This window comes from Aquarana catesbeiana, linkage group LG04 (genome assembly GCF_042186555.1).
Source record: "Aquarana catesbeiana isolate 2022-GZ linkage group LG04, ASM4218655v1, whole genome shotgun sequence".
NCBI lineage: Eukaryota > Metazoa > Chordata > Amphibia > Anura > Ranidae > Aquarana > Aquarana catesbeiana.
This window is the reverse complement of record NC_133327.1, coordinates 587528588-587540383: the sequence shown is the minus strand read 5'-3', so window position 1 is coordinate 587540383 and position 11796 is coordinate 587528588. Positions and strand designations below refer to the sequence as shown.

The 11796-nt window shown below is 38.6% G+C and overlaps 1 protein-coding gene across 1 annotated transcript in view; it reads right to left on the bottom strand.

The window, feature by feature from the left end:
• Positions 1–11365, bottom strand: part of NKX2-2 (NK2 homeobox 2) — a gene marked incomplete at its 3' end in the record, with an annotated part of 15045 nt that extends 3680 nt beyond the window's left edge. The window contains 1 exon segment of the mRNA XM_073628136.1: positions 10722–11365.
• Between the last annotated feature and the right edge of the window lie 431 nt (positions 11366–11796).

The window sequence follows — 11796 nt, the reverse complement described above, 5'->3', positions numbered from 1 at the left end:
CATTCATTAACGTTTAGCTTTATAACACCAGTAGGTAAAACATTCGCCCTTTGTTTGAAAACATACAAAGACCTTAGTGGATGATTGGGAATTATGCACTCACGAGCAATGGTGATTATTACACTTAAAAATAATAAATCCATTTACAGCAATCTCAATTACCATAACAAAACCTTCTACGTCACAGAAAAAAAAGGGATTTGATTGGTCTTCCTCACCTAGCAAGAGAATATGCACAATATTCCTAGACATTTCTTGTATTCATAATTATACACTAAAGAAGATCCACCTCCCCCACCAATTTGCTCTCCAATTTGATGCAGAGCGATCCCAGCATTATGTAACGATAAACGATTATCCATGGTAGTTTTTCAGGCTCTTATGGTATTTTTGTTAATGTATGTTTATTAATTATTACGGGTACTAATTCGCAGTTTTAATCAGCTGTAGAGGTATATGCACAACGTTGTGACTGCCAATGCAACATTACATGCATAGTTAGCAATAGCATCTCATTAGAAATAAAAGAATGTCTAGAGCAGAAGAAGCACGACGTATAATATGCATAGAGTGTATGGGATTCTTCATTCTCTAGACAATAATAGTATAGTTAACAAAAACAATCTTAATTAAGAGTTGTAATGATTTGTTTTTGCTGTGTTGATATATATAAATATACATATATATACACACTGTATATATGCACTGTATAGTCATATTCATATTCAGGTTAACTGTAATTTTATCTTATGGTCATCCGGAATGCATCATCAAAATTTTAGGAAGGTGTATTTGTGTAATGTAACCATGTTTAATAACACATACTTCATTTTATACCACTCCTCTCCTAGGATTAAGTTCCTGACTGCTTTTTTTTCTTCCCATCTATACACACCACATAATGTGCGTATACATTTTATATATATATATATATATATATATATATATATGTATATATATATATACTTTTAAATATACATATATATTTGTAAATATCGGGTTGTTTATTATATGTATATGTATATTTAAAAGTATATATATATATATATATATATATATATATATATATATATATATATATATGTACGCAAACACACACGCACACACACACACACACACACGCTTTGGACTTACACTAGGACAGCAAAACTCTTTCTCCCCATATTTACATGAGTTATTGCCCATATGCGTTACCTGCATTACTAAGTAATCAGATCTGTGCGATCTCCTGGAGCTGATCTACCTAATAATGTCACCCATAGAAGCCTCTCCCCTCCATGGTGCTGCCATCCTCTGAGGTCCCTCGCCTTCCAAGTTGATTACCTTGGCACAGCTTTATCTTCTGGTCTGGCAGCGCCTGTGCTGGCTGGTCTCGGCAGTGGAGCAGCAGAGACATGGAGCACTGGGTTTGTGTTTGGGGATTGGAAGACTTGTGGGATTATTTGAACAAGGGAGCAAGGAGGAGAGCGATGTGACTGGGATAAGTGGCAGCACTTCAGCTCAAGTGCTCTCTGCTACTATTTACCTGTTTACTTTTACAGGTAGCTTTAACAAAAGTCAACCGCCTTTAAGGACAGAGGAGTGCCTCCTTGTTAATCAATAAACCTCTCTTCCTGCAAACCATTCTTTCTTTCTTTCTTTCTTTCTTTCTTTCTTTCTTTCTTTCTTTCTTTCTTTCTTTCTTTCTTTCTTTCTTTCTTTCTTTCTTTCTTTCTTTCTTTCTTTCTTTCTTTCTTTCTTTCTTTCTCTCTTTCTCTCTTTCTTTCTTTTTCCTCTCCTTGCAGTTCTCAAATATTCACTGGATATTGATAACACTTTGAAGATCAATTTTTAAAGCACACAGAGAACAGATACATAATAGGATACAGATACATAAAAACAGATCGTCTGAAATAAAGATACATATTAAGATACAGAAACATAATACAAACAGATCATCTAAAATACAGATACATAATAACAACAGGTCACCCAAGCATGCAAGAGAATGGCAACCCACCAGCTATCCAATCCTAGCTCAGACACTGAGAACTGCACTCTCTATATAGAAAAAGAGATGCACCACTGAGCAGTATCTATATATACAGAATAAGAGCAGATCCTGCGAATTACATGTGTATAAATATATACCAAAATGTACATGATGACATATACATCTGATTCGGGGATTACTTTGGGCTCGATTTACTAAAATGGTGTTCGCTTAATTCAATTACTCATTCATTTATATTCAATCATTCATTCAAGGACCAGAAAAAAATATATTTGTTTTTATTTCCCTTGCACTATTCTAACCTGGTCTTCTCTTCTTCACCTCTCTCTTCCCTGCCCGTATCTGACTTTTTATTTCTTAATCTCTCTTAACTCCACTCTTTCCTTTCTCCCACCATTATTTTTCAAATATACTGAAAGTTGTCAGATAATGACCTGTCTTTTTGACAATTGGATTATAACACCGCTGGAGTATTTCAGATCATTGTGATTTTTTTCCCTCCCTCCTATCAGCAGATTATCTCATCCAAAATTCATGACTAACCCTGCGTGGAGCACCAGTATTACTATTTATTTCCATTTAATGAAACTTCTTTTGACACTCTTCTCTTCCTCAGTGGCATCATAGAAAACACAAGCAGGTTCTTGAATAAAATCCCAAACTAAAAAAAAAAAAAAAGGATTTGTGTAATAAAAAGGGAACTACAATATAAACCCTCAGCCTGGCAAATGTAAAAAAAAAAAAAAAAAAAAAAAAGCAGGGTACCAGACTGAAGAGCCTTGCCTTGTTGGCATATAGTTGTAATATCTGATGTGGGGGATAATGGATGTGCATTAATAAAGCTAGTGTAATTTCATTCATTAAAGTGCTCCATAGCATCATTATATTTCATAGGCGATGACATATAAGTCTGACCTGATGCTCATCATCACAACTCAGCACAGATAACAAGCTTCAAGTGGATTAGTGTATTGTTTGACTAGTTCCAAGGTGCAAGCAATTGTTTTTCATTCACTTCAGACAAACAAAACATATTACACCTTAACGCTCTGCTGAGGATTAGTGAAGCCTTTGTTGGTCTGGGGACTGGTGTTCTATCTGTTTCTTCATACTCAGTGGATGGGTACACTTGAAATCAACTTGGAGGCAAGGCACAGTCCAATTTAGACCTGCCGATTATTCTAAAGACAATACTCAGCTGAAAGCAAGCACTTTAGCATAAAACAGAGGACCTAATGCAAGAAACAAACAAACAAGTGTCAGATCTCAGGTGGTCCTGAAAAGACAGCTCAGGAAGTCCAACTCTTGAGTAATAAGAGGTGATAAAATTTATATTGTCATATAGCTAATTAAGGTGCTGGCATACATATGTATTTATCCAGGATATATACAGGATCTTGCTGGGGGAAAGATCATAAGGTGGTGCTTGCTTATACACATATAGATATGTAAATGTCCATATGTGTAACAAAATGAAAGGCCTAATGCACATGGGCATAAAAAATAATCTTCAAAGCATTTTTTCTGTATGGATCTTAATTCATGTGTATTTTTATCAATAAGGGAGTGCACACAGGTGCGCAATCATGGCTGCCTTCAGGTCTGTAACCAAAAACTGAAAAAAACTGGATCTGAGAACATGCATTTTATGCACTTGGGAGTGTAACCGCATGTAAACGCATGTATATGTGTATATATAGATGCAAAAAGTGCACTCTGGTATTGAAAAAAAAGTAGGAAGATAAAGAACTTCAATTTTAGGCATTTAAAAAAGGAATCTAAAGGCAAGCATTTTACTGATCATTTATGCAGGGACTTTTGTTCCAGAAAAACCTTGTCTATATGGTCAGCAAAATTCTTAGCACCCTGTGCATGTAACCAAATTGCTTTATTCATATTTTAAACTAAGGTGCATTTGGTGCAATAGGTCTGTGCACATACGTGTCTATACGCAAAAAGGTGGCGCATAGCTGCCTACAGCCATCTTCACCTATATAAGTCTATGGGCAGCTGTCCATAGACACCAGAAATAAGCAGTGAGGCTGGTTTACTAAAGGCAAATATACTGTGCAGTAGCAGTGCACTCCAAGTGCAGTTGCTCTAGATCTGATGGGAAGCTCTGAAATGAGGGGAAGCTCTGTTGACTTCTATCCTCAAAACATGTGCAAACAAAAATGCTGTTTTTTATTTACCTCGCATGTTCCCCTTGGATCTAGAGCAACTGCACTTGCAGTGCACAGACTATGGGGGATATTTATGAAAGGCAAATCCACTTTGCACTACAAGTGCAAACTACAAGTGCAAAGTGCACTTGGAAGTGTAGTCGCTGTAAATCTGAGGGGTAGATCTGAAATTAGGGAAAGTTCTGCTGATTTTATTATCCAATCATATGCAAGCTAAAATGCTGTTTTTTTATTTTCCTTGCATGTCCCCCTCAGATCTACAGCAACTGCACTTCCAAGTGCACTTTCAGTGCAATTTCAAGTGCACTTTGCACTTGTAGTGCAAAGTGGATTTGCCTTTAGTAAATAACGCCCTATGTACCTTTAGTAAATCAACCCCATAGACTTTACACTGCATGCAGCCCTATGGTTTAAATTTATGCATGATTGTATACATATATGATGGTAAAAAATATAATTCACCGCGTTTTTGTTTACAGATCTGAATGCAGGTGCATTGTTTTCAATGGGGTCGTCCACACAAGTGCATAAACGTACGCTGCATTCAGATCCATAACCAAGAATAAATTGCATCTGAGGACATGCATTTTTTGCATGTACATGTGTGATGCAAAAAGTGCATTCTGGGACTGAAAACAGAGCAGGAGGATATAGAACTAGAATTTTATGCATTGAAATGTGTACACACCTTTAAATACATCTAAACGCAAGCATTTCACTGATCATTTATGCAGAAACTTTTATGCCAGAAAAAAAAATGCCTATATGATCAGTACAGTCATGTGCATGCAGCCATATATCTACGCATGTGCATGCCTTTGCATGTGTTTAGATGTATCACACATGCATACATTTCTGACTGCAAATTTTTTTTTAATGTTGTGGTTCATGGATCTTATTGCCAAGCAATTCAATGATCTTTTTGCACTGTGGGGGGGGGGGGGGGATTTTAAACTAGAGCAGCTGTGCATAGTAACTAATCACTTCTAGCTTCACCTTCTTCAGGTATGTTTTGAAAATGAAAGTTGGAAGCTGATTGGTTTCTATGCACAGCTGCTCCAGATTCTGACTGCCCCAGTCTTAGTAAATTAGGGAATGTGTACTTCAGCCAATCAGGTAAGGGCAAACTGAAAATATTAACTTTCTCTTGGCTGATTAGCTCCTTACAAGGTAGGCAAGGTTATAGGGCTGAAAATTTAAAGTGTATGTAAACAAGAAATTTCTATTATTTGCTCCCTTTTGGTCTGTTAAATATGTCATTGAAAGCATTTTGTTATAACTGTAGTGAGAAAACGGCTGTTCACCCAGCTAGAAATCTTATGAGCTGATAACTTCCCATGCTTGCTGCCCCTGCAGACAGTTATCAGTCAGCATTGTTCTCATCTATCTTTGTTGAACCCCTTATGTTAAGGAGAGGGGGAGATGTTGACCCCCCCTCTCCTTAACTATACTATACACTATACACTCCCTTCCTAGGGTGACAACGTTGTTCCTCCTAGGTACAGTTTAGTTGTCACCCTGGGACAGAAAGTATATTCCTGGCAGGCTCACATGGTGAAAATAGAAGAACGAAATAATGTGGAAAAAGAAAAGGAATTCAGCCAATACATGGGACTAGTAAGCTGCAATACATTACATTTTTTTTCTTGGGTTTCGATAAGAGGAAATTTTACACCCATCTGTTCCCACTTTAGATATCCAATCAGCTCCCTTTGACTCATATAAAATCTCCTGAAACCTTTTGAACATTTAAAGTGAACCCAGAGCAGTGTAAAATGACTCTTTGGTTATTGAAACTCTCAGTATTTATTATTTCCAATAATTTAAAACGACTGGAATCATTAAATGTAAATTGTTCATTACAAACATGAATGGAGTGGAGCAGCTAAAGGTATCTAAACCCAGAAACAAATATCGATAGGGTGTGTGTTGGGACTGCATAACACCTTCCTCTCTTAACCATAGCAAGGTGGAGGTGTTTTGTAGTCCAGGGAGATAGCATGGAACAGTGCTTACTGATACCTGTCCAAAGGCAGAAAATATAGGATGTTATCAGTTCCCGAGGTCTCTGGCTGGATAAACAGCTATTTTTTTACGTGTTAAACACATGAATACATTTTAAATGGCAGACCAAAAAGGAACAAATCCGAGAAATGTATATGATTAGCTCCTTACAAGGTAGACAAGGTTAACCTAGAACCTCCTATAAGACTGATTAATTAAGGGGTCATTTTAAACTCCCCTGTGCTCACTTTAAACATCCAATTAGCTTCCATGGACTCACAAAAATCTTCTGAAATGTATTGGGCAGTTGAAATGAACCCAGAGAAATGTAAAAACGACTCTGGTTAATGAATCCCTCAGTATTTATCATTTCCAATCATTCAATAAGCTGGAATCATTAAGAAGAGAGTTTATTTGCTCATTACAAACATGGATCGATTTGATCTGCTGATCAAACAACTTAAATGACACACACAAAAAAAGTAACCCCAACAACAACAACAACACATCTATGTTTCTTAATAATAAGAAAGCCCCAATCACATTTACACCAATGCTTTAGAAATTAAAGTTTCCGAAACGTATCTCTTCCAAACTTTTTTTTCTATCCCCTTGGCCATGGGGTAATATTAATGTGTTTGAATGGCTCCCTTATTTGATAAATCCTCCAATTCATTGCACCCTAGGCATCTCCTGTGATGAGCTATTAATTATTTGTTCGAAATACAATAATCTAAATTGGGATTTTTATTCTATTTCACCAAAGGATGATAAAAGACTCTAAGCCCATTTTGAGGACAACCCCAGGAAATAAAACTGGAATAGAAATCAGGATTTCTCTTTGTATCAGTCACATTCCATGATGTGGAAGCCCTGAGGCTACAGAGAAGGACTTAGCTAAAGCCACTTTTCATGGAAGGTTTAGGACTGTCTACAATAAGGGGAGCCTTCATGAATACACCAGCCTCCCACTTTAAATGTATGGCCGCCTTCCTATAGACCCAAAAGCCATGACACAGCCCCGGGCTTTTCTATTTTATCTGCTGTCCATTACGAGTGTTTAATATGAAAATCAAACTCTTTGTTTCCCTCAGGCAAACATTTTTCGCTTTATTCATCTTCTCTGCTCCAGAAATGATTAAATATGTCACAAGGAGATTAAGCACCGTTATTTTCCCTGCGGAAACAGCCATTTCAAGCCTGGGATGATAAAGCTGCAGCATTTTATGCTCCGAATTCAAGAAATACAGCGCAGCCTTATCTAAATTTGCCTGCAACAAAACGGCCCCTGCAGGGCATCTGTCAGAGGTACTGCGAGCAGACACAGGGACAACACTTAAATACATTGATGCTGATGGCCAGTGTATTGGACAAACAGGATTTGCTATGGAGAGTTAAGATAGAAAGACATCTTAGGCAAGGTCGGTTTAATATAGGCAGGCTTATTATAGGCAGGCTACTTAAATCTGATGGATGGGGAAAGAGTCAGAAATGAGGACGATGACACAGGAAAGAAATCTTGGTGAAGGCACTTTAGTAAAAGATGTGGATGTGTTACATTATTGATCCTCCAGCGGTCTCTGCTGACTCAAATGAGAACTGCCTAAATCTATGCCTAGGTTTCAGTATATAGAGCTGCATGTATTAGGATCAGACGTGGCTAGTCAGTTTGGAGCTTGGAAAGACCACTGCAAGTGCCCTATTACATCTCCAGAGCAGAGCCTCCTATAGATCACCTGAGGCTGAGAGCCCAAATTGCCCTATACAGTATATCTCCAGAGTCTAGAGCAAAGAACTCCACTGCCTTTTACATCTCCAGAGTAGAGGGCTTTGATTAGTCTCATATATCCCCGGAGCAAAGGTAAACAATTTTCTTATATATCCCCAGAGAAAGAGAGATCCAACTGCCCTTTATATATCTAGAGCAGGGAACCCATACTTCCTTTCTTAACCCTAGAGTAGAGAACCCCTTCTTTCTTCTATATCTGCAGAGCAGAAAATCTCTACTTCCATATACCTTCAGAGCAGAGAACCCCTACATTATTATATATCTCCAGAGTAGAGATGTCCTTTCTTATACGTCTCCAGGGCAGGGAATCCTTATTTCCATATATCACCAGAGCAGAAAACACCTTCTTTCTTGTATATCTCCAGACAAGAGAACTCCCACTTCCTTATATAATTTATCTCCAGAGCAGAGAACCCCTACTCTCTTATATATCTCCAGAGAAGAGAATCACTACTTCCATATACATCTCCAGAGCAGAGAATAACCTACTTCCTTATACATCTCCAGAGCAGAGAATCCCTACTTCCATATATCTCCAGAGCAGGGAACCCCTTCTTTCTTATATATCTCCAGACAAGAGAACTCCTACTTCCTTATATACATTCAGAGCAGAAAACCGCTACTTTTCATATATCTCCAGATAAGAGAATCCATACTTTCTTATACATCTCCAGAGCAGAGAATCCCTACTTCCATATATCTCCAGAGCAGAGAACCCCTTTCTCCAGACAAGAGAACTTTACTTCCTATACCTTCAGAGCAGAAAACCAATACTTATCATATATCTCCAGAGCAGAGAATCCCTACTTCCTTATCATCTCCAGAGCAGAGAATCCCTACTTCCATATATCTCCAGAGCCCAGAACCCCTTCTTTCTTATATATCTCCAGACAAAAGAATCCCTACTTCCTTATATACTGTATATCCAGAGCAGAGAACCTCTACTTATATATCTCCAGAACAGAGAAACTCCTCTTTCGTACCTCCAGAGCAGAGAACTCATACTTTCTTATATACATATACTATCTTGTATATCTCCAAAACAGAGAATCCCAACCTCATTATATATCTCCAGAGGCCGAGAGCCCCAACTATCCTATGTATCTCCAGAGCAAGGAATCACAACTTCCTTATACATCATCAGAGCAGGGAGCTCCAGTTGCCACATATATCTCCACAGCAAAAAAAAAAAAAACGAAATTGCCCAACATATCTCCAAAGCAAGAGAACCCCATCTACCATATATATCCCTAGAATAAAGAACCCCAAATTTTACTAACATTTGCTCACTAGAAGCCCTTTTCTATAGTTGCATCACTCAGCAAACAAATCCTAATTAAAAGCTAGTCCTAAATTATCATCAGTTAAGCGGACAATGGATCATGCCCTAAGATGACAAATATCCCTGGACAGCTCCCAAGGTTGATGGTAGAAATTTCACAATTTTGGACATTGCTCAATAAGAATAGTGATTTGGGGTTGTTGAGTATTTGTCTTATAATTCCGTAGATATTTAAGCAACAATTTACCAACTCAAAATGTTATTGGATAATGCAGAAAGTAAATATGTCTTTCTGATATTGGGGTGAGACCTACACCTGAAGAGAGTAGTGCATCTAACCGGCATTTTACAGAGAACCCCTGAAACTTTTTTGAAACCGCAATTGCAACACTACAGGCTCAATTCACAAAGCTTAAACACCAGGACAAGAATCTCTAAGCTGATAAACGTGACAGCTATTTTCAGCTGAATCCAATAAGATTTAAAAATTACAGCCATAGCTAAAATAAAGATCTTATCCTTGTATTAAAAAGCTTTGTTGACTGGATGTAGTGTCAAAGTTCCATTGTATACAGCTGGCTCAGAATTACTAGCGCCAGCTTGCCACATACAGATTTATTGACACATCACTGAATAAACCCTTGCTGGGAACAAAGTTACACCTCTCCATGAAATAATGTAAAAATAGCCAAAGTAAAACGGGTAACCCATCTTCTGCTTGGCATAAGCATCATCCAAGAGCACTGAGAGAAACATGTGCATCCTCAGCCACTGGTTGAGTACAGCTACTCTACAGCAATCGCAGCTTTCACTGCCCTAACACACCTAAATAAACAGTTTTTTATAGAGCAATCTCCTTCATCATAACTAGCCCAGGCAGCAGCAATAAAGCAGCAGATCTTGTCTAGCACTCCTACAATAACCTAGAAAAGTCTTGACAGAGTATTGTGCTTGATTTATGAAACAGTTATCTCCAGCACGCCATCTGTCCAGCCCTGTCCAGCTCCTTCTAATGAGAGTCTTCTTCACCTGTCTTCTCCAACTCTACTAAATCAGCGGACCTTGGTCCACATCAATGGCGTTATCTGAGCACCATACAACCAGTGTGTACAGTGGCTCAACCACCTGCTGCCTCCAGGGATGAGGTTTCACTGCAAGTGGATAAAAGTCATCCAATTATTTTAAGCAGGATTTCATCATGCAGTTAATTGTGCATTAAATCCAAAGCCCAATAAACCAGATCAGGATCATTTTTTTTTACAATACAGGCAGCTATGGCAAGTATTTATTTCCTTTCCAATCCACAGTTCACATCAAAAAACAATTCGCAGCCTCTTTTGTGCACTTGCAAATAAACTTATCCCTTTAATCCTGTTTTTTTTTTTTTTTTTACAAGAAAACAACTGCTCAAAGAAAAAAAAAGAAGATGTGAGAGTTTATTTTCAGCAAAGAGAATAAAAAGGAGCTCACCTGGAGGCAGATGAAAGGCAGGGAGCCAGTTGGGAGACAGCTGGGGCTACTGATGGCTTTCCAGGTAAGCAGGAGTTGTAGAGACAGATAAGGCAGCTGATATGGTGGAGCGCTGATACTCTACTGCACTTCTCTGCCTGTGCAAATACATTTGTCCTTCTCTTCAATTGACCCACATGTCTCATTCACTCTCAAGCACTCCTTTCTGCATGCTATCTGTCTACTTCTCTCTGGGCTCCTCTCTCACACTATCAACCCACCCCCACTCTTTTAAATTGCCAGATCTGTTTGTTTTTCTGCCCTGTGACGTGAGACAAAATATTGGCCATATGTTCATCGGTAATAAATTGGTTATAAGCGCAAACACCCATTCTCCCTTGATAGCACTCATCTGCTGTCTACCTTGCCTTTTGTTCTGCAGGAGTTGTCCTTGCCTGGGTCCCATTATGGTGTACAGGGGCTGTGCACACTGCTAGAGGTCTACACTGACCGCTACTCTGCTGGAGAGCTGGCATAAGGATTCTTCAGTTGTGCTTTGCTGTTCACAAATATCTGAGTAGTCAGGCTTCCAGAAGGGAGCCAGCTGTGGCCCCATACTTTTTCATGTCATGTTAAGTTTACATTAGATCTGCTGATATGATACAACATGCTTTGGTAGATAAAGACCTAGGATTGAGTTTTCAGCAGCAAGCAGGAACTGGTCAAACTTCAGCACTGTCACTTGGAGCCTAGGAATGAGTAAATAAAAGTCATGGTGCAGTCCTGGGTAGGGTCAGGTCCTGGGACAGAATAAGTATGCTTTGTGTAAGTGCCGGATGCCTTAGATTGTAAGCTCCTCGAGGGCAGGGACCATAGGTGCGTGCAGCCTATTGCATTGGGGTATGCACCCCAAGTGTATTAAAACATGGACGGTGTTAGTAGGGCAGTGGATGGGGTCAGTAAAGCAGTGGACTTGTCAGCAGGGCAGAGGTTGGTGTCAGTAGGGGAGTGGACGATGTCAGCTGTTTTTTATTTTTATTATTTTATTTTTTTATTATTTTTTTAGAATTTTGTTTAGGAGTCCTGTTGGCATACC